The following is a 23,250-nucleotide window of genomic DNA, read 5'->3' as shown; positions in this document are numbered from 1 at the left end:
TTCCGAATTTAGAATGAAACTCGTGAGGTATTGATGTAGAATACAGGGTGTGTCCATACGTTTTTGACACAACGGTATAAAAGAAAAATCAGAATTAGCTTTAGTTAAGTGTAACTTGTCAAATTATAAATTATTTTCATTTATGCTTCGAATAGGGAACAAATCAAACACCTTTTTTTACGTTTACCTGTAGAAAATCTCTGAAATCACGCAATAATCATTTGATCATTTGCTATCGACATCATCAACAAAAACAAGCGTCGAGCCTTGAGGAGTAATCCGTTTTAAAGCCAAACTGAAACATTCAAACAAATGAAGTAAAAGATTTTCTACCAAGCTCTAGACGATCCCTTGAACAAAAGAATTAACAGACTTAACTATCATAATGTCGATGCCTTTTCACGTTTATAAAAAAAAGAAAAATGAAACTAATGTTAGGTACATGACATTTCATATACCTTCAAGCGTTCCCACTATCTGAAATAGCATCAGTAGCAGCTAGTATTGAACACTCACGTCACAAATGGCCTGACGTCCAGTAAAGTGACGTAACATAAATACGATGAATTTGTGTGCATATGTCTAACCTACAATTAGGCGACATCTCGCCTAACGTTACTCATAGAGTATTTGCATACTTTTAGGCGTGGTTCCGAAGTTTGTTAAGTTGGTGGTACAGACTTCACTTATTATTGGCCGAAAAAAGGCTGCTAGTGAGGTCTCTTAACAAATCAAATCAAGCCAGTGTGGTAAACATAGATAAAACAAATGTTACAAGTCGATCTACCACCTGAAGCAAAACCCAAAGAAAATGTTTTCTGTTTCGTCAAAGAATTGTCTGATGCACTTTTGTCCATTGGAAGAACGGATGTATGCTTACCACATTTGATACAAAAAAAATTAAAAAGTAAAGCTTACCTTTGTAATTGCAATTCACTTCATTTTTAGGTTTGGCAATCTGGAAAAAAAAGAAGAAGAAAATTACTTAGCGCGTGTAACATTTACCGATTTGTAAATTGCGAATGTGAAACACATAAATAATTTATACACAACTTAACAACACACACCAGTCCCAAACCTGAAACATGACCAAGAATAATATAATATATCAACCCCAAAATGTCGACCCAATCGATTTAATAACATATAAGCCTACCGCCTGCGGGCTAACCGATGAATAAAAGAAACTTCAAAATTTTCATATCCGTCCCCAACAATATTCATTAAACACCATTTTCACCTAAAAACCTACATGAAAATCATATTCCAACATAATATATAGAGAAAGAGAAACGAAACGTCTCGTATACTTATGTGGAAAAACAATATGCATGAATTTTCCAGATTAATTTTACCAGATAAGGGTAAATTAGGTGCGTTGATTTGCGTTCAAGTGCGTGATAAAATATAAAATGTATGTTAGTTGGTTAACTTCTTCTTGTTAAAATACATTTTATCGTCCTACATAACAAATGATTATACAACATTTGCATATATGCCGTTTGATAGAATGGTTTATTTCTATATGTGTAGATTTCGTACACGATTTTGAGGGAAAATTATATAAATCGCAGGTTTTAACATTAGGTTTCGGAACACTAAATGAAATTGGTGTTGTAAGTGACGCGGTATATTCCAATAGGGCTGCGAGAATTACGACAGATACAGTTTGCGGTAATTCGATAAATTTTATTTATTCGTGTGGGTTGGTCCTTGCTTTACCGTATGATGTGTGAAGAGGTATTTTTCAGGAACCATTTTCAACGAGTTCAAAACGTTTCGCATAGTGATTTAGGTTCTTCGATGCGACCTGAAGCACTTAGTAGACCTAAAACGTTTCAGGTCAGAGTAAGATCTTTTATGTGGACTGAAAAACTGATTCCAGCTTCAGTTCACCTGACCAGTTTTCTTAAGTCCTTAACCTGAACCGACTAATTTCAGGTTCAATAGTCATTTCACGTTAGGTTTAATGTACCGCTGGAAGATGTATCCTATATGCGTGTGTGCTGTCGAAGGGGTTTCACTAAGTATGTAGACTTCATGGGTGAACGTTCTTAATACATACCAATCACTTGGGACTGTAAGAATAACGAGGTCATACCAATACAGTTGTTAGGTGCTCTTTAATTGGAAAGTGTGAGATTGTGTAGATGTGGAAGTCTTATTAAGACACACGCTTAGGTCTAACATAGATAGACGAGTAATGGTTGAGGAAACACATAATGGGCTCAGCAAACATTGGCTAAATTTAACTGCCCCACAGTCAGACCAAACCAACGGGGATGGCTCAGTGGTTACGTACTAGCCTTCCACCAAAATGATCCGGTTTCGATTCCCGTGTCAAACAATTCCACATGGAACTGTCCTGGCGATTGTATCGTATTGGTAACATCCTAAAATTTACTGAAGCTTCATAATTTGGGTAGTTGCAGTGTTGCTGCACTGAATGACTAGTATGACGTAACTCAAATGCGATTTATTTGTGTATATGTCTAGCCTACATTTAGGCGAGATATCAATTAGCATCTAACTTGACTCAGAGAGTATTTGCATACTTCAAGGCGTGGTTCGGAAGTCACATTAATCCTGTGGTCCAGACTGCACTACGTTCAATAAGTGAAAGGCTGTTAGGTCACTAAACAAATCAAATCCAACTGAAACACGTTCAACCATTACTGAAATCGTTGCCTTAGAATCCAAACCATACACAGATTCTTGCTTCAATGAATAAATGCTTCATCGTATGTTCCTTTTAGCGCCTTTGAAACGACCTTATGGGTCCATTAGAGATGGAATGCAGTGTGATAACAATTCGCTACATTTTGTAATTTAATGGAAATTACAATTATTAAACGTAATGAGATGTTCAGCTGTTGCTGATTCTGCACAAGCTTTACGTTTAATAATTAATTTTGAATATTGACCGGCATAAATGTGTGAATGAAACTCATTTTTGTTTTAAAAGCAACGTCAACATATTAAACGAATCAAAGTCTGGTAACCTTATAAGTCCATTGTTATACACACTGGTATTACGCGGGTGATTCATTTGATTTTATATTTTTATATAATTTTCGGTTTCACATGATGTGTGCTTGATAGCATAATCGTTACGTGGATATATGAAAATGCTGACGAAAAAAGAAATTGTATTAAACAAAAAAAAATGAAAACGAATGAACGACGGTTGCGTGGATATAAATTTTAACCTTCAATCAGCATGAACACACTAAGTGAAGTGAAGGAAATATATAATTTACGTGATAACGTTTGTGTTCTCCCGCTTTGTCTAGAAATAATGCTAACCAGGACAGAAACCTATATTTCGAACAACGTACTCCTGCACCACGTAGTCAAATAAAATAAATGATTCATTTAATGTAATTTTTTTTTTGTACTCGTTCGTCTACATACGACTTAATGATAATATTTTATACTTTCACGTATAACAAAAGAATGTACGTTGAGAGGAGCGGGAGCATAAGACAGGGAAAAAAGCACATAATTTGAACGTTATTTGTAATTCGTTAGATAAATATTTCACACAAAACATGCGTTAAATCCCTTTTAACTTCCTATAAAATACACCGAGTCGAAAACGATGTATATCATTTTGGCATAAGCGTAAAGTAATCGTACATGTGAAAAGCTACGAAAAAAAACCTGCAAATCTGTAAAATATCAGAAATACGCGCCGTTTAAAATTTATGCAAAGCGAAAGCTCTCTAGAGTAACATATTTCACAGAATTAAAAAAAAAACGAGGAAGAAACTTACACATACAACCCGAACGTGTTGGATGGAAAAATCAACAAAGGGGAATATTACTCCAGTGCTAACATCGACATAATACAAACCATAATACAATTGATGATGATGTAAGATTCGACAAAGGAAATCGTCTGTTTTTCATCTGTACACTTCGCGTATAAATAATTTATGTTGCAGCAATGAATGCTTTTCGTGTAAATCGAAAAAATATATTTTCAATTTCTATCACTATCACATATCATTCTCTTTCCCGAACACCAAATTCAATGGAATTTACCATGTACGGCATATGTGATGTTCGATTTACATTTGTCGGAGGAACAACACCAGACTTTTTTTTAGGATACCCCACTTCATCCTCGCTGACATTTCACAAAGTCGGGCTTTGGAGATATTTAAACAAATTAATCGACGCTCTAGAGGTCTATTATTCTAGCACTAAATGTTGAAGGAGGTAATGGCGTCAAGCTCCTTCTAACGGCTAGTCATCTGCTTTCGACGTCGATGACCAAAATAATTGACAGCTCTGGTTTTAACTGTCTTAAACGGGAAAAATGTATGTATCAACAAACGAAGTAAAAGATTTATTTTTCCAACGCTAGTCCAATACTTCATACAAAAGAAGGCACAGATTTAATCAGTACGTCACGTCGCGGTGAGCAAATCATTTAGACATTAGTTTATACGGCAAAACTTTGGACTTGATTCAACATTACAGGGCTGTAAATACCAATATACATATGTCAAAATGCGGCAGTATTTAAATGGAGCTAACGCTTAATTTTACCAGTGTTTTCTTAATCCGTATTTCGTCATCGTTTTAATCTTTCTATTGATAGTTATCCTTATTTGAAGTCTACACATAAACCTTGCGGGTATTTCGTCGCAGTGTTAGTGTTAACTTTTCTCACCAAATGCAGATAAAACCTTCATCCGCCAAAAGCAAGAGAGAAAAAAATCCGTCGTAATTCTTCATTATCAGTTCAAGAAATTCCCTCCAAAAAATAAAAGAAATTCTATAGACGCGAGTGCGTGTTAAATTATCCCTTTCAAGTATGATGCATCTCTATTATATGGTAGACTGTTTCGCGTAAGATACGTTACAACCCAATACACACATAATACCGCTGAGAACACGTGAAAAAAATCTATGTTCAATTATATGATAATATTTGGTATGGAACATTCGTACGATTATTGTACCCGTTCCATTTTCGTTCGCAAGTTGCTTCTGTTTTCCATCACAATTTTTTTTTTCTTCTTTCCTTTCGTCGGAATGGGGAGATGAGTGTGTTCGTACATTTCAATACAAGCCACACAACGGTATTGCACGTATATTAGACGAATTTTAAATGGATACGCACCCCGTTCGAACGTATGAGTTTATTATAATATATGCGAGATGAGGAATATCATATTGCTTATATCCTATCTTAATGGGCTTAATAAATTTTGTCGTCAATATAACAAGGATTTTATGCATGCAGATGTCTAAACGAGTGTAATGTCTTATTTCTTCGAAGCTACTTGTATGATATAGCGATATGAAGTAGTGAGCAACGGTTAATTCACCGTTTATATTACTAATTCCAGTATTCATATACACAAACTTGCATGTTGTCATCTGTTATAGATAACGACGACAAAATTGAGAAAGCTCTGGTAAGTGCAACCGTTTATAGTTGAACATCTATATAAAAACAATTGAAGTAAAACACTGCATCAAACAAGAGAAGTAATAGATTTAATTAATAAATATATCGAACTAGAGCAAACGTCGTTGGACGAACAGATTCAAAGTGGAGGGGAACCACTGGCCTTCAATTCCTTCGATTACCGGATTACACTGACAAAAAAGTTTCGAAAAACTCACCTGTCGCAGGTAACTTTGTCTTCAGGTAATCTACAATAGCTGCCATAGCTGTAACGCCCCATTCAAAGAATACAGCTGCGGCAGATAATGTAGATTACCTGGAGACAAAGTTACCTGCGACAGGTGAGTTTTTCGAAGCTTTTTTGTCAGTGTAGTACCATTTTGCCGGATTTGCACTTTAATTCTTATTATTTCCTATAATTCCTATTAATTGCTAATAATTCCACGACGATCCTATTCACTGTCTACTTTTTAGAAACAATTTTCTAAAAATTTTCTTTTTCGATAATTTTTTAACATTTCCCTCTAATTTAAAGAATACGAACGAAAACCGTCGAAATTACTGCAGTTTTGTAGTTGCCGAAGTATCCGGTAAATAATAGGAATTAAAGGAAATACTAGAAACTGAAGGAATTGACGGAATTACAAGGTATTGACTGGAAATACGAGAAATTGGAAGTAAATGAAAGAAAACAAACAGCGAATGAACTGTATTTTACATACCGAATAGCCATTTTGCATTCACTTAGTTCTTTCGTTCATCATACTTATCTTATCCCTATTTCCTTTCATTTACGTTCAATTTCTCGTATTTTACTACAATTACTATTAATTACCAGATTCTCCGGTAATTCCTTCTAGGGTGTGTATGTGTAATCAATTACTCGAGTAGTTTCCCCCCTCGTTCAAAGTATAGTACTGAATTGACTACGATAATCGAAAACTACGTCAGAAGCAGAGAGATGATAACTGACAGCGTTGTCAGCGGAAAGCGTTGTTATCATCTATCTGTTCAGACGATATATGCCACTATTGACAAGTTGATGTAGAATTTTGTGCAAATATTGTATGAACAGTATCCCAAGTTAATGTAACTAACAAACAAGATTCTGTGGCGATAATGGTTATCTTGATAGCACTTAATTTAAGTACAATAGATCCACACAGATACCAATTCTTTGCCTATGACAAGCAGTGCAGGGCAGTTCACAATAAATTCGATGGCTTCGTTGTTTCAAGTTTCAATTTACAACGCATACGACAACTTATTTATGTCGTCATTGTCAATAACATGTGACATATAAATTGCAGCAACAACGTTTTTCATCGTTACAAATACAGTGGACGCCAGTGAAATTTGGACTTAAATTTGCTTCAACTGGACCACTTATACAAACAAAACTGCTTACGCCTGCTGACACGGTCTTACCACGCATGTAAACCGTGTACCAGTGTAAACAAATCTGAGCACTTTCGTCTGAATGTCTGGACCAGCCGAAAAACAGCTGAAACAAATTCATGTTCAAATTTCAATGAAGAAAATCCAATTTTTCAGTGAAAATAAATCCAATGAATGACACCCTTCACAACGAAACATATACGGACAAAATACCTGAACCCGAATGGATATGAGGTGGATAGAACATTTACGTTAAATATCGGAAGAAATTTATGTTTGAAAGTAGGTTCATGCCGTAATCGAACATACTAAAAAATTATGCAAAGAAAAATGTTCGTTAGACATACATCAACATACATCCATAATTCGGTAATGTGTGTACATGCTAGTATATATGTTTGTCATTAACATACTCATCGCAGTAATATTCATTCCGAATAAGCCATGCCACGTATATTAATGTGGAAAGGGTAAAGAGTTTACACATTTTACTCATTACGTAATCAAGATCAAGTACTTGGTGCACGGTTTTTTCAGAACGATATACGAACAGTGAAGTCAATTTTAAAATATCGACCGCGTGAAGCATCTCCCTAAAATATTTTTTGAGGAAATATAAAAAGAAGAATCTTCGAAAAGTGTGAGGTATATCGACGACAGCAGAGACACATGCAGGAATAAAATGTATACCAGCAGCGCCAGCAACGAACGTTCCTAATTTACACCTTCTTTTGATTAAAATCAATGCCAAGGCAGTATAAGTTTTATTCTTCATTTATATGTTAAAATAATGTGCTTGGATTTTCATTCTCATTTTCTTACTAGGCCCCACCTCTTGTGTGGGTCAGGTCCCTTGACTGGCTTTTTTTTTCTATAATTCCAGCCTTAGTTTTCTAACCATTTTTAAATGAGGTGGTGTTTTGGAGATCCCAAAATTAAAGTCACATGAAAAGGTGATGTCTCTTTTATTCAGAAAACAGCAGTCATCACATGCTTCATTTTACTCATATTTTTTTAATTTCCTGAAGAAACAAAAAGAGCTATGAGTTGAAGGTCCAGCGAGCGATGTCTTACTCCTAAGTTGAGTCTCCTATATAGTCTACTAAAAGCGCTGAACAGGTGGCGCATTTCTTGCTTACCTCTTGAAAAAAAAAACTCATGTGAATTACGGCTCTGGCAAAATTCACACTCGTGCAAACACTTTAGGAACAAAAAATTTCTTTTAAGAACGCGATTTCACGCAAAAATTGTCGTATATCGCAGATTACCAGTCCAATAAAGTCCAATGTTCGAATTTAACCACATGAATTACGATACTGGTCGAAAACACTTAATATTTTCAAATCTGCGATTTTCGAAGCCTCTGAGAATTACTCGAGTTATCGTGTTATCAAGCAAGCAAGATTGTTCTAGACTTCTAGATTGTTCGACCAGAAATCCAGATTCACTTACTCGTCGAATAATTTTTTTTTCTGGAAATCCGTTGCAAAAATGTCGCGGTAACAAGTTGTGTTTACAATTATACTCCAACCTCACTACTCCAATATTATCCATCTACGAACTTAAAATCGGGTAAAAATTACTTAAGTTATCACGATAACAAGGAAAAGCGTCTGAGTATAATTTGGCGTATTTCCTGACTACCTCTTGAAAAAATATAACTCGTGTGAATTACGAAGTTCACACTCGTTCAAACATTTTAGGAACGAAAAAAATTCTTTTAAGAATACGGATTTCACGCAAAAATTGTCGTATATCCCAGATTACTAGTCCAATTAAATTCCAATGTTCGAGTTTAACCACATGAATTACGCTACTGGTCGAAATTGATTTTTGAAGCCTCTGAGAATTACTCGAGCTATCGGTTTCTCAAGCAAGCAAAAACTCTTTTGGGAAGTACTTCTTAATTGTTAGACCAGAAATCCAGAATTTCACTACTCGTCAAATAAGAAATTTTTCTGGAAATCCGTTGCAAAAATGTCGTGGTAAACAAGTTATGTTTACAATTACTCCAAACTCACTACTCCAATATCATTCTCTGTCAATTAAAACAAAAAATTTGAAAATCGGGTAAAAATTACTCAAGTTATCGCGCGGTAAGAAGAGAAAGCGTCTGTGTAGAATTTCTCCCATCTCGTTGTTCGAACATTATCCATCTGCAAACTCAGCCTCAAGATTTTCAATCTTCGTCGATTAAGACAAAATCTTTGAAAATCGGATAAGAATTATGGAAGTTATCGCGGTAACAAGTAAAAAAATCTCTTGAGAATTACTCCCATCTCTTTACTCAAATATTGCCCATCTACGAACTTAGCCTCATGATTTTCATTCTCCGTCGATTAAAACCAAAATTTTGCAAATCGGTAAAGAATTACTCGAGTTATCGAGTCCACAAGTGTACGGACGTTTTCTGTATTTAACGTTTTTTGCCAATGAGAACATTTTCAAAATATCAAAGTGAACTTAGCGTTACGGACATTTAAGGGTATTTTCTTTCATAAGACCCTGACTTTCAGTCAAGGGAATTACGGATGAGAAATTCTAAGAAATTAATGGGGGGACGAGTATAATGACGAACGAAAAAAAGAAATGTTTTGGGGAGATTGTTGGTTTTTTACCATATACATTTTTACCATTCGGCGCTATTGTAATAATGAAAATAAGATACATTTTGCTTTGTGCGACTATACATGAAATTCGTTATTTGTATACGATTTCATACAGGCATACATGCTGAGAGCTTTGCATTCATATCTTAAAAACGGGATAATTTATCCTAAGGGGGTAAGTTTTTTTATGCTGTACGAGAGACGTTTTTTTTTTTAAACTTCCACGTACATACAATCACACAAAACCGAATTTTTTTCTATAAAAATAATTTAAAAAAAAACCATCGTCGAGAAAAAGCGAGCCGTAACAATGAGCAAAGTAAGAATGGTATGTTAATGGTATGCATGGTATATGCGGAAGGGAATAATAATAATCAACTGTATAACATCAAACTGTTACCTGTGTAGAAATATATATAGAGAGAGGAAGAAAAAAACCGAATCATATGCCACTGTTTGTAAGCATAACGTTGAAACTATGAAAGGGTTAAATTGTTTCGCATAATGACTTAGAAAAATGTGATCGTCTTTCAAAAAGAGGGTGTTAAAAACATGACATGTGTAACTCCGACAAATGGAAAAATTACATAGGACTCGTAACAGTCATTCCACTTTTTTTTGTGTGTGTGTAAATTACTTCCTACTTGACAATATTAAGCATTTTTCACAGCAAACTATTTTTTTTTGCAGCTCCGGAGTGCTCTACTTAAGTGCTTAACACGTTTGTTGTAATAATCCGTACTACGGATTCCGTAGAGTGTTAGTGTTGTTAAGTTAAATTATAATTCATTGAAAGTTAACAGTGTGATGTTCATGCAACAAATCACAGCACATTCAGTTTTGGTATGACTTCGACTATTCATCCGTGAAAGCGATTAGACAGAAGCGATGAGCTCTGGACTGTGGTTTCTTATACAAAGCACCTTTGCTTTGTATAAGAAACCACAGTCCAGAGCTCATCGCTAGTAGCATTTAGAACGTTTCTGTTAATATTGAACAACAAAATGAATAACATATGAAAGGGACCGACATTTTGGTTATGATTCGCCAGAGATGTACATGCTCAAAGGTATGACTTACTTACTGATTTAGAGGTTTATCATTTCTTTGCCACTTTTTGCACGACCTGATAAGATGTGGTATTTTTGAACATCATCATTAAATGCAAATCATTGTTAAGATGCTATTAGATAATCTCACAAATAGAAACAGTGGCAGAAAATATCACCTTTGGACAACAGTTCAAGAACTCCTTCGATACATGTGTACTTTCAGCCTTTCTTATGGAACAGAAACCTTTATACTCTGACAAAAGCATTAGCAAATAAGTTAAGGGTAGCGCAACGAGCGGGGAAGCAAAATACATATTACTCGGAGACCGAAAGACAAGTTCAGGATTCATCAGACAGACAAGTACAAGTACAAGTAGATGTAATGAAACGGATTGATCTTTATCGAAATAGGTAGGGCACATAATAAATATGATAAATGACCGATGGTCAAAGCAGTTGTTGGGAATTGTACTGTTCTACAATGAAACGATTTCGATTGGGGATGCTGTCCCCGTGAATTCACCTTTATTCCACGATCGTACAATTATCACTAAGGCTTTTCTTGTTATAATTTTCTACTCCATTCAGTCAGTGTCCACTTTGATGCAGTTTGTTTCAATGGCTATCTTGATTATGATTTCCACGAGTGTTTCTAAGCCATAATTCTCAACATACTCCCACCTTGACCTTCCATAACATCATTATTGAGGTCAATCAAATTTTTTCGTTCCACCAGGCCGTACGAGAAAGGGTGATTTCAAAATGTTCGCTTCCTCAACATACTCCAATGTTGTTGACCACCAATTGAGAGTTCTGATACCAATTGACCAAGTCCATGACTTTCGTCCAGAACTGTTGTGAGAATTTCATCGCTGCGTTTTCATTTGCTGTCTGCTACTGCTCAACCATCCAATATGGTGTGAATTTCATCGCTGTAGATTCATTCGATCTCGTCCACTACCACCTGATTATAAACTTTAGCTGCTTTCTTTGTCGGCATCTTAGGTCGTTCCATCTATCGAGCAGTTCTCTTATGCTGTCATCAACATTATCAGCCGTACGCCACGACCTAATCAATTTTTTTTTTTCTACTCCATTCAGTCAGTGTCCACTTTGATGCAGTTTGTTTCAATGGCTATCTTGATTATGATTTCCACGAGTGTTTCTAAGCCATAATTCTCAACAGCAGTTATGCAGAGACCTCCACCAGTTAAAAGACAGGTGGGTAGACCATCTGAACGATTAACTAATGACATTAAAAAAATCAAATAAACATATTTGCATAGGACCAAGATGGGGATGTAGGTAGATATAGGAATATGCAAAGAAGTATAACATTGCACATAAGTCTCTCAACGGTATACTTCAAACGTACGAAGTAAGAACTTGAATGATTATGCCCTTGCCGCCTCTGAAACGTTTACACTAGCTATCTGTTCGATTTCTAATTTAATTATCGTTCACAGAAACTATAAATTTCAACACATGTTTTCCAACCCTCATTGAAAACAAAGCTCTGCTCTTACAATTTTAAACCAAGCTCAATCCACCATCCGTTTTAAAATTTTGCCAAACTCAAAGCACACATGGCCCCCCCACGAAAAACATTCAATTGCCATATATTCATACCCGAAAAACGAAAAGAAAAATGCTTTCACCTTCACTTCTCATCCCATGCATCCGTAAAACCAAACAAATCATATCTCTAAAAAACAATTTCTTATAACGTACTGAAGTACTAAATAACTTCATACAAAATTGATGTCTATTTACAACTGTGTATGGTGTATGGTGTATTGTGTGTATGTGCACCCTCGTCTCGTCACCGCACATTCGTTTCCATACACGTACACTGTACATATATGTATACCATCTTGAATAAAAACCATTCTAAATGAATATACTGAATCGAAATCTCAAAAACATCTCGTCGTTTTTTGGAAGTAAATGCACGGTCCCTTATATTAGATCAAAAAAAAAATGAAGAGAAAAAAATGAAATGAACCCCCTAGCATACCGAAAATTTTCCAGATAAAGTTTACACATATATCATCGGTGAAATTATATACGTGGAATTAGAAATGTGTGTAAATTTTTCTGCGTACAGCCTTAGTCGTCGAATGTCGATTCTTTAAAAAAAAAAATTAAGAAGGAAATTCGCTGTTATTTCTTTTTCCTCTGCTATGCATGTGTGATTTTCGGATTATTAATGCGAGAATAAAGGTAGAATGTGTACAAAATGAATTTGAGTTCGGTTGGGGTTGAGTGTTAGCGCATACGTGATCAGTGATGTAATTTGAATAATTTTTTTTTTATTTTGTTTTTATGATAGAAAAGGTTTTGTTTGCTAAGCATTCGCATATGGTTTAAAAGATGTGAGTGCCGAGAGAGTAGATACATTTTTACAGCGCTGGAATTACATAGGTAAACAGAGTACACAATACAATGTACATACACATCTGTCTAGGTTTAAGTTATTAAAGGTTTAGTAGTAAAGTGGCGAATGTTTCTATAATTTTTGAATTCAATTCAGTCGGTAATCGGACGGGGTACTTTGAAAATATCTCAATATTTTCCTGTTGTATATTCAAACTTCAAAGTCCACCCTTATTACCTAATTGGTAATACATAAAAGCGATGGAAGAGTGGAGCAACAGTGCAATCTATACCATCAATTTTATCGTGATTGGACTAGTCAGAACCCAGAACGTTGATTTTGACTAACGAGAATGATTCTAAAGTGGTAACAAAATCAATTCAACAAAGTTTCGTTGCACAAAGTTTTTCTTTAAGAGTGGACTGGGTCTTTTTTGCAACCGGCGCAATTTGTCAGTGAAAGTATTTCGTGGAAATTTCGCTAGTTCAAATGAAAAACTTGATATAATAAGTGCCGAGCAAAATTAACTGCGATAGAGTCATTACATTTACTGTGTTTCGTTGGACATTTATGAAGATGATAAACCGATGAAATGGTATATGAAGTTAGCGGTAACGTAAATTTCTTCGCTAGTTATGTCTTCATGATTTAAGTTCAAATATTAAAATATTCTTCGGATTTTCACCACTTGACTCGTAATTTTATAATTTTTTCGTAAGTCTCCAGCAGTTGCTCTGGAGTTTGAAACCCCTCGAGTATTATTCGCGTGAAGAAACGCCAAAGTCAAAACTCCAAAGAAAAATAAAATCACCAAGAAAAAACGCCAAAGTGTGAAGAAATGGCAAAGAAAATCGCCGAAAATGAGAAGACTTGGTGTTTCTTCACACTTTGGCGATTTTTCTTGGCGCTTAATCACTTTTTATTGATTTGTAAAATAAGCAAAAAAAAATATTGCCAAAGTGTGAAGGAACGAAAATACAAATTGCAAAAGTATGAAGTGAATCGCCAAGAAAAATCGCTAAAGTGTCTATTGTTATTAGCGTGTGAAAAATGAAATTTCCAATGCATTGGGAAATTTTCCTCCTACAAAATGGAACAAAAACGCGTTTCTTTTCAATTTGGCGAGTATTTCTTACGATTCTACAAATCAACAAAAGTGATCAAACGCCAAGAAAAATCGTTCGTTAAAGCGTGAAGAAAAGCCAAGAAAGAAAGTGAAAAGAAACGACAAGAAAAATCAACAGAACATTCAGAACAAAATAGTTCTTTACATCACTAGGAATAAAAAAATGAAAAGTACAGTTTTCGTGTGAATTTTGTTAATCCGAGACGCAGCCGAGGTCAACAAACACACGAAAACAAGACTTTTCATTTTCATCACGAGTTTTTGGTCTTCCTGAAGGAAAAAATCAATTTGCCATTTCTTTACATTTGTAGTAGAGCTCCTTGTATCAATCCGCTCGCTTTACGTTTTTGAGCTTTTGAATCAAATATGATTAGAAATGTCTTAAAACAAATTTTCTTTTTCAAAAATCGACTTTTTGACGAACGGAGCTAATTTTTCTGACACAAAGGCCTGGACTATTGGTGCTTCTTCTCACTTTGTCGATTTTTATTGGCATTATGAAACGCCAAGAAAAATCGTCAAAGTGTGAAGAAAGGCCAAAATGTATTTTACGATTCGACTTTGACGTTTCTTCACGGTTATTCGAGTCCAGGAATTTAGTCTCGAGCAATGATAACTCTCGACGTTGTAATTCTCAAGGATATTGAAACTTTTACTATGAAATCGGTGGTCATGGTAAAAGAAGAACAAGGATCCGGCATCGCCTTTAGTATTATTACTATAGCTACCGCTACTTACAAAGTAGAGAAGATGTTCACAACTCACGTTAAAAATAGTTGTCGATTGTGATTTTTCAGTTTCAATGCTGGATCGGACATGTACGGTAAAATCCTTTTTTTAATGGAGAAGAACAGTGCAATAAAATTCTATTCACAGCAGTTGTGAACTCTCCTTTATAGTCGTAAAGTATTCAATCCAACATTGATTATGTGTCTTTCGTCGTAAAATAATTTGCTCATACACTTAAGTAGACTTTTATTGTGGGTTTCGTAATTTCGAATCATAATAGATACTTGGGGATATACAGCACTTATATAACTAAGGATAACACACAAATCTCCAAACAACAACAAAAATTATTTTTTTTCGTTTTTTTTTTTGAAAACTTCGCATGCCAAACCATGTGCGTGTTCGATATCACTATCAACATGATCTCTAAACAAAAAAAAATAGTTTCTTACAAATGAACTTGGATTCCTTAATTACATCTCCTCCTTCACATTATATATATGAGTTTCCAAACCATTTAATTTTATACATGAAAAAAATACCTTGAATCATTATAACAACAAATATTTTACCTTCAAATATGCATGTAATATTTCGTTATCCACACATTAGGTTTCGGGAACCCAGCTGCCACATGATATGTGTGTGCGATATTTTTGGATTTTTTTTTCCTATTTGGTTCGGTATTGTTTTTACCGTTGGTCTTTTGCCTACGAACCGAAAATGGAAAAGTGTGTACGTCAGAATTTTGACACAAGAAATGAAAAGCACTAAGCATTTATTATTATAACATTGGAAAGCGGAAATTTGTGTGGTAAAACGTATGGCCATATAAAATGTTGTGTGTGTGTAGTGAATGGTATTTGGTGGGCTGCGGTTGATACGATGGGGTTGGGACGATTATTTCGATAATTATTTGAGAAACAGAACTAAAATAAAATAATTTCCTTTCTATTTGCCGTAATTACAAGTGGTATATTTCTTTAATTAATTGAATAAGTATTGTTTGCGTTGGTTAAATGTTGTTGAACTCGGTTACAGTGGGCGTACGTTATGTTAAATAACTTAATTGAGAAGAAAAATTCCTCGGTTTTGAAGTACGGCGTATCTATTTATGTTACCTAATTCTTTGAAACACTCACTTCAAATCTGTGATGAATGAAATGTTGATTGAATTCCAAAGAAACAAAAATCATAATCGCCCATTGGCCCCTACCAAGACAGACGTAGTCCGAATTGATGAATTAATAGGCAAAACTCTGTTTACGTACTGTATCGCCTCGCTCGAGCGTGATCATAGGAACACGAAGCTTTAGTTGTTTTTCATTTATTGTTTTATTTTTTCCTTCTCCCAATTAAATTCTTAAATTTCGTTAAAATTTTCAAGAGCACGAGAGATACAACTTTTCAGTTTTTATATTTCAATAGTAAATAAGTTTTAATTGATTTTAGAGTTTATGTTGAAGATTTCAGCTGGGTACTCTGCAGTAAAAAATGTCTGCAGATTGCAAACGACCAACCAACTATATCAGAAACACCGGACTTTGAACCAACAGAAAAAGTATCGAATTATAGGTAGTCCGAATGACAATAATGTGTACATGGAGTGAATTGCTACGAAAAATATCTCCGAAATACATTCCAGTAACGAAATTTCACAATTACAAATATTTTGAAGTATGTTACCGTTATTTTACTTAATTTCGACCGCAATATCGGGAAACGGTAATTTTATTATTATTTTCAATGAAAATCCCATATAAAATAACGATCAATATAGAAAACGGGTTAACTGATACAAGTCAAACTAGATTTAAGAAGTGAAGTACAAGATGTGATGTTGGAGTACTTAGCATGATTGTCGAATTTGTAAAAACAACATCTCTATCTTGAAATAGTACCTGCAAACCGAAATCGAGGCATTATGAAATAGTTATTTACGTTAATCGATTTATAGAAGAAACATTTACCGAGCTTCATACAACATTTTCCTCAAAAAAGGCAACAGCATCAGCCCGGCAAGTTGAAGGTTGTGAGTTCGTGTCTCACCCGTGCATATCAATTTTTTTTATTTCAAATTCAATTAGATTCTAGTATTTCTAAGCTGAAAATTCAAAGAATTCGTCGCGGAATATATAGCGTTTCTCTAGAAAATAAAACCTATATTGTTCACTCAAACATCAACTAAAGCTATGACTGTCATTTGTTATTGAAACCGATGATAAAAATAAGCAACAAGCTTTGGCTGTTGCAGTCTTTATAGCAAAATACATGTTTACAACAAATGAAGTAAAAGATGCTGATAGCGTCGAAAAACGTACTTTTCATTCGACGACCTCAGCATGTAAAATCCGTTATATAACTCGAAATAAAAATGAAAAGTCTCGCTTTTGTGTGTTTATTGAACTCGGTTTCGCCTCGAATCAACAAAATGCACACGAAATCTCGACTTTTCAACTGGTTGTATCTTGTTACGTAAATGACTATTGTATAAACCTATTAAAAAAACGTTAAACGAAAGAAGTAATAGATGCGACCATAATACATATCGTCGACATTAATGTGAATAGGTCAATTATTACTGGACCAGCCAGCAGAAGAATCGATAACTTCGTGAACATTTGGAAGCTTCAGGTATTACCATTATTGATAATGACATATATCGGTATTTCTTTTCCTAGTGTGCATGAACTGAACTTCACGAAATAAGTTGAATTTTTCGTTCCACTACATATCTAGTTATAAATACCTGAATGATACTTAACTACCATTTACTTTCAAACTTAGATTTAATTTTCTGCTGAACGAAGAACTGTAAATTAAAAACTTTTTTTTTGTTTATAACGCTTCTGTCGTGGATAACACTCCGTTTTTTTTCAAATTTCAACTGAAATGAATGAAAATTTTATTGTATTTTACAAGGGCCCGAGTTTTATCATATTCACGCAACTTAACTGTTCCAATTAGCATGTAAAATATCATTCGAAAAGAATTACATAGAAGAAATTAAGCTGAGTTGAAATAAAATCACCGCCGCATACAAGCAATGAAACAAAAAATACGAGAAAAATATATCGCAAAACAATGGCGAATTTTGAACGTCTATACATTATCACCACAAGTATTTTCATTTCAATTACATGAATAACGCAACCGCACATTTGCAAATAAGTTTGAAAATAAAGGCGAAAAAAAAAATCTTTTTCTGGAAAGCGCATTTCCTGGTGTTGAAAACTGGCAGAAAAAACCATCATCTTCAAAAAATAACACAACCTCTCAATTTGCGATTCAGACAAGAAGTAGAAAAAATTATTAAATTGAAACCAAACCGACAGTCATAAATATAAAAAAACTAAAAAACGTAAAAACAATTTCGAATGTTATTTAATTTCAATGCGAAAACGAAAGAAAATACCAGCCACTTTTTATTATATATACATAATACAATGAACGACACAAATAAAATATACGCCAGAGAAGCAAAAAAAAAAACGAAAATTTTTCTATTGAATTAAAATTCTCATATACTAAAATTTTCAGTCTTTTCCTCTTTTATCATCTCGGCGATAATTTTTCATTTTAAAGATTTGAAAGGGGTATATGAAACAATATCATACAATGTGCTCATATAACTAAACGAATACAGAATGCCAATATGAATGAATTTTCAGCGATAACTTGGGGACGACTGTGCTTCTCTTATTATATAATATACGGTTGTACAACACTGTAAAAATGTTTTTATATAAAAACACTTTTTTCCATAAAATAGAACCTCCCGAAATAAAAACCCCTCGATAATAATTTATATGTAACAAGATGAGCTGACTGAGTACATAAACATTATTTAAAACTGAAACGAATGTCGGGTGTGTATAGTATATGTATATGGGCATCTAATTTGAATGTTTGTTATACATTTATAGTTTACAGACGGGTGATAAACCGGAGGGTATAGAAACACTAAACTTTCAACTTTTGGGAAATAGATATTTGAAAGATGAGCCATAAAACTATAATCGAGCGGAGGAAATGTTGAGAAAATCGAAGTTGATTGAATAATATTTTTGGAAGCTATTGAAATTGCTGATTTTATGTTGATGCGTACTTTTCCTCAAGTTTTTAGGTGGGTCAAAGAGTTTTCCGTCTTCTGCAAATGTAGGTAAGAAAGTCATTAATAATTTAATGGAAAGGGAATCAAATGAATTGACATTTTAGTGGAAAAATGTTAACCAGTCTGATGTCTAAACCAGTTTTAATGGTTGGCCGAAAAAACGAAATGAAAGGTCGTGTCGTGGGGGGTTATTAAAACAAAGATTTTATAAGGAAAATGGTTTGAATTAATTTAGTTTTTTTTATAGCAGTTGGAAGCTACAGGTCGAAGATGTCCGGTGATTTTGATAATTCTTTTTGGGTCTAATGGTAAATCGGCAATTTACGACTCAGTGACGGAGTACCGAGCAAACTGAAATAAATTTATCAATTTGAATCAATGAATCGATTACGTGAAATAATTTGTCAATCAAATGAACTGACTTGGTGTAAGAGTGCCTATCGGTTGAAAAAATACCTCGTTACATTGTATTCAACTCGACGATAGATCATTTTATAGGCACGGGATGTGCATTGTCAGCTAGTAGCAAAAACCAACTATTAACTATAACCATCTATGCTAAGACGAATCTGCAACAAAATCAATTTATGTAAATTAAAGCAACATTGACTTCTGTTAATGAAATCTTTCTTCGAAACAGAACATCGAGGGATTCTTTTGAATTTCGACTGACCGAAATCCGCGCTATTTTTTCCGGGGCTTTTTTATATATGCCTAGTTAGGCCTTGGTGCCTAGGCCCCAAAACCAGTCTCAGATATTTTTGATCTTCCATACCTGGCTGGTTGTAAGTGGCCAAAAGTCGAAAAATGAGGTTTCGTAGTTCGGATTTCATTTCAGTAGGTGGCGAGGACACGGGCGTGTATGGGTTCGTTGGAAAGCTGAGGTCAAATACTCCTGGGGCAAATATTAACTTCATAAAATTTGATGATAATCGGACGAAAATATGACTTCCGGAAAATTTCTCAGAATCGATGGAACCTCCGTGAACTTTGATGAGAGCTGTGACCTCACTAATGCAATTATTTGATTAAATTATTACTTATTATGAATGTGGAAGGCCACAGCTTTACAGCGATACGCATATTTACTAGTTTGGCGGAGTGAAACACACAGTTTTCATCTGTTACGTAGTCACGTACCAAACTACTAAATATGGATATCGGTGTAAAGCTGAGGTCCTCCACATTCATAATAAGTAATAATTTAATCAAATAATTGCATTAGTGAGGTCACAGCTCTCATCAAAGTTCACGGAGGTTCCATCGATTCTGAGAAATTTTCCGGAAGTCATATTTTCGGCCGATTATCATCAAATTTTATGAAGTTAATATTTGCCCCAGGAGTACTTGGCCTCAGCTTTCTAACGAACCCATACACGCCCGTGTCCTCGCCACCTTACGGAAATGAAATCCGAACTACGAAACCTCATTTTTCGACTTTTGGCCACTTACAACCAGCCAGGTATGGAAGATCAAAAATGTCTGAGACTGGTTTTGGGGCCTAGGCACCAAGGCCTAACTAGGCATATATAAAAAAGCCCCGGAAAAAATAGCGCGGATTTCGGTCAGTCGAAATTCAAAAGAATCCCTCATCGCATTTCCTGGTCGGATTCTGTTTCATCTTTGGTTTAAAATATCTCCTCATGTGTAATGCAAAATCTTTTACTTCATTTGTTCTAACGTACATTGTTTTATATAACAGACTGTTTGCTAGGGATCATAACTTTTTTGTTGTCTTTATCAATAATAGATGACTAACAATCTGTAAAAGGTCCGTAATAACGGTCAAAGTTTTGCTTGTTCTGCATCGTTCCACATATCAGACAGTTTGGGCAAACAACGTATAAATTATAAGTCAACTTATAAGTGGGAAATTATAAGTAAGCCTCCAGAACTTTCTGTATGAGGAGAAGATGTGACTTATAATTTCCAACTTATAAGTTGACTTATAAATTATACGTCATTTACGCAAACTGTCTATTGTCAATAAAAGCAGCTCAAATAGAGTCGTTTTACTAACCCGCACTCGTGGGAACGGAAAGGATGTGAAGAGAGCGCTGTTCGCATGTGATGATACATGTGGAACCTATAAAACCAACGAACAAAACAAATCCACAACAAGTAAAAACTTAACTTTAGTCTATAGTGTACCTGAGTAAAACGAGATTATTTGAATAACGAAATTCGTTGATACTACAGGCGTGGAAATCTAAAAACCGACATTTTTTCTTTAACCCAACACACTTTTGGGTTCTGATTGTGGACTGTTAAATTTGGTCTATCAAATGAATATCTAGATTAAATATTTCAGTGTTTCGTTGAAGGTCGCGCATATCTACTAAAAAGGCAGCAAAACGACAACACGTCATAATTCAGAAACATGTCATATTCTACTTTTCCGGAGTGTATGAAAAAGACTAGGACCTGCAACGGAAAAAAATCCATTGTCGGTCCGGGTGAACATTCCGACTATTATTTAAAATTTCAATAATGTTTGAATCTCTTGTGGTCCTTGCTGAAGATATATAACTCAGCAAAGCATCCAGTGTCAGAGATAACGTTCGCAAATTGATTGCACTAATTCGGATAAAAAATGTAGCCAAACAGAGTAAAATTTATTTATTACACCGAATTCTTTAATTAAGACTTAACTAATGACCTTTCAAAATATTCAACGCAATTTGTTGACAATGTTCTATGGAATTAATTTATGTGAAAGCCTTCGCGCGAAACACCTATTTCTACTTTTTGCAATTTATCAGTCGAAGATAACAAAGAGAGGAAAAAAAAGACAAATCGATACTTTACAAGAACCCAACATAAGAATTTTCACATTCATTTTCATGTATAGTCATTTATTCTTGTATAAACGTGTAACTCTTTCTTACCCAGGGGCGAAATCTTCGAAATGTAAGAAGAAGAAGAAGAAAAAAATACGAAGAATCCATCTAGATGCCAATTAATAGTATAAGATTTATATTATTCATCACACCCTCTTTTGCTTTTCTATATGTTGTACATAAATACGAGTTCCGAACCCACATCCATACCAAACCCATTCCAACCACAAACGCCTTCTCATCATGTTCTTCACGTCGTCATAGTGGTGGTATAGAAAAGAATCACCATCCAACATCCCTTTTAAAAACGTGTGTACCCACCGCACCCCCCCAAAAGCTTTAAGCATTTTCAACCCTTTTTCTTAGTTCTTTCTGTTCTATGTACACATACATAATAATATATGTACAACAAGTACAGTCTACATGCTTACGTATATTTTGTATTACGATGAGTTCCGTTTTCTTATACATTTTTCTAAGAAGGAGCATAATACACGTATAGTCGTATACAAAAATTTGCGTTGGTCGTTTATACATAATACGTGTATAGTCGGTTCTTTATTTTAAAACCTACAATAAGCAATCTCCAATACCCCATACTCACTCATTCATACAGCATTTTATTTCAACTTCTTAAGTTTTAACCATGGCTGCTTCTTAGTGCTTAAAGGACAAAGGTGTAGGTTGACATTGTTTTAGAGGGATAAAATGTAATTTATTCTCGAATTTATTTCTTTTTACAATGGAAAGACTTTGTGATTGTGAGTTTGGTGTTAGGAAAAGGTAAACTTGTAAACCATTTCCTAAGTGAAAGTTGGATTGTGTTTTTTTAACGGGATATCGGAAACCAACCTGAAATAATCTTTCAGAAATGGCTAGTCGTCTGTAACCGACAGCGATGACGAGAAAAAGCGACATAATGTGGATTGTTTTCACAGTAAAATTTATGTTAAAACTGATGAAGTAATAACTTCAAATTTTTATTGGTAGGAAAGGTAGACTTCGAGTCGGACTAAAAGCCCATTCAACAAAATGAAAATTTGTAAGCTCGGACGCATATTTTATGTGAACATTTGACGAGAAAATACACATAATGGTCTACCATCCAAATGATCCTAGTTTACCGTGTTAGATAAAATTCCACAATTCCACATGGAATTTTTATCGCAACGATGTGTATTGAGCGTTCAGCCTACATTTGGTTGAGATATCAGCTAAGCGCCTAACTTTCATCAGACCATGAGCATCCTTTGATAAGTGGAACATCCTTCGAAAGTCAGGTTAAAAGCGATGTAACCTTTGTAAATTTATAGCCTACATTTAGGCGGAAAAATATTCGAACCAAAATCTCTTTTTGAAAAAGCTTTTTGCGTGACTTTTAAAGAAAAAATTGGTTTGTGGGATGCAACGTAACCCACTTGGAAAAAAGCGTGCAGATTACATTAATTTGCACAGTCTGTAAACGTTCCTCAAACTGTAAAAAGTTCTTCCACAAATTAATTGTTCCTTTAAAAGCAACACATTTTTTCGTGCTTTAATGGTTTTACTTAAAAAAATGATTTTGGTTCAGACAAATCATC

General features: G+C 34.6%; 1 protein-coding gene and 1 long non-coding RNA gene across 4 annotated transcripts in view; one reads left to right on the top strand and one right to left on the bottom strand.

Moving 5' to 3' along the window:
• The window catches only part of LOC119066421 (protein jim lovell), a 131,069-nt gene that overhangs the window by 52,189 nt on the left and 55,630 nt on the right, over positions 1-23,250 (bottom strand). For all 3 annotated transcript variants that reach the window (XM_037168894.1, XM_037168895.1, XM_037168893.1), the window contains one exon: positions 919-958. The gene's annotated coding sequence lies outside the window, so the exon portion shown is untranslated. The remainder of the gene's footprint in view (positions 1-918; positions 959-23,250) is intronic.
• The window catches only part of LOC119066424, a 99,507-nt gene that overhangs the window by 25,750 nt on the left and 50,507 nt on the right, over positions 1-23,250 (top strand). The window contains exon 2 of the long non-coding RNA XR_005085745.1: positions 13,324-13,329. This is a non-coding gene — a long non-coding RNA (uncharacterized LOC119066424). The remainder of the gene's footprint in view (positions 1-13,323; positions 13,330-23,250) is intronic.

This window comes from Bradysia coprophila, chromosome IV (assembly GCF_014529535.1).
Source record: "Bradysia coprophila strain Holo2 chromosome IV, BU_Bcop_v1, whole genome shotgun sequence".
NCBI lineage: Eukaryota > Metazoa > Arthropoda > Insecta > Diptera > Sciaridae > Bradysia > Bradysia coprophila.
This window is presented reverse-complemented; position numbering and strand designations above follow the sequence as displayed.